At 32.8% G+C, this 967-nt stretch overlaps 1 long non-coding RNA gene across 1 annotated transcript; it reads right to left on the bottom strand.

The window, feature by feature from the left end:
• Nucleotides 1-367: 367 nt before the first annotated feature.
• Nucleotides 368-961, bottom strand: LOC109593646 (uncharacterized). Its single transcript, XR_002191091.1, has 2 exons — nt 605-961; nt 368-551 (listed from the first exon to the last, which is right to left on the bottom strand). It is a non-coding gene; the product is annotated as an uncharacterized LOC109593646 (long non-coding RNA).
• Between the last annotated feature and the right edge of the window lie 6 nt (nt 962-967).

The following is a 967-nucleotide window of genomic DNA, read 5'->3' as shown; positions in this document are numbered from 1 at the left end:
CGAGATAGGAGAAGATAGCTTACATATATCACATCATTCTGGTATCTTAGTTTAATCAGACACTACATTAACGTCTCTTACAAGTAAATAACCATTCATTACTCACAATCCAATCAATGACAACTTCAGACTGGGAGTGGCTCAAGTCCTAGCGTAGGCGTAATCTTGACTAATGGACCTTTTGCACTTAACTAATGGACCCATAGATACTACATACACACATGGATATGAAACAGGATGCGCTCGATCCTTGGCACCGGAAGTGATGTATTGTGACGTTTACACTACACGTGTATAAGCATGGCACAAGCAAAATAGTGAAGAAATCCAGTTGAATTACCTACTAAAGCTCAGGTCTACGACTATATAAGAGTTGCAATCGATATTCTAGTTCTAAAAAGTGAAGATCTACTATTACAAGAAAGAATGCACTGTGCTAAGTACTAAAAAGTTATTATTTAAATTATTATCATTATAACTGTTGATGATTATTCTATTCTTCAGTGACCCAATAGATTGATTATTATTATGAGTCCTTCAACAAATTTTAACTATAAAAATAGCAATAAAAACATTGACAACAATTATTATAAGCCGCACTTACTGTATCACCATACAGTACATACTGTAATGTACATCATCTCTATCTTGATAGTTCTCTGTGGTAGCATAAATATAAAGCTTTACAATCATGTAACAATGTCTCATCAATGCCACTGAAATCCTGCTTGTGTTTCTTGGTAAATAAACTATTCTTTCACTACTCAGTTCTCACTAAAAATTAAACCACACCCTTTGAAACACTTGCAAAAAATATATTATTACTTTTGAAACATAGCATCTAGAAAAATGAAACCATAAACAGTCTATATAAGAGGCCTTAATAAATACACTCAAAGTAGTAACTTGTTCATACCTGGTGCAGAAGTCTCAAAAAGGTGGTTACAAAATTAATATAAAAAAACTA

This window comes from Amphimedon queenslandica, unplaced genomic scaffold (genome assembly GCF_000090795.2).
Source record: "Amphimedon queenslandica unplaced genomic scaffold, v1.1 AMPQUscaffold_410_Cont27570, whole genome shotgun sequence".
NCBI classification, from domain to species: Eukaryota; Metazoa; Porifera; class Demospongiae; order Haplosclerida; family Niphatidae; genus Amphimedon; species Amphimedon queenslandica.
Note: the sequence above shows the minus strand (reverse complement) of the source record. Positions and strands in the feature narration are given on the sequence as shown.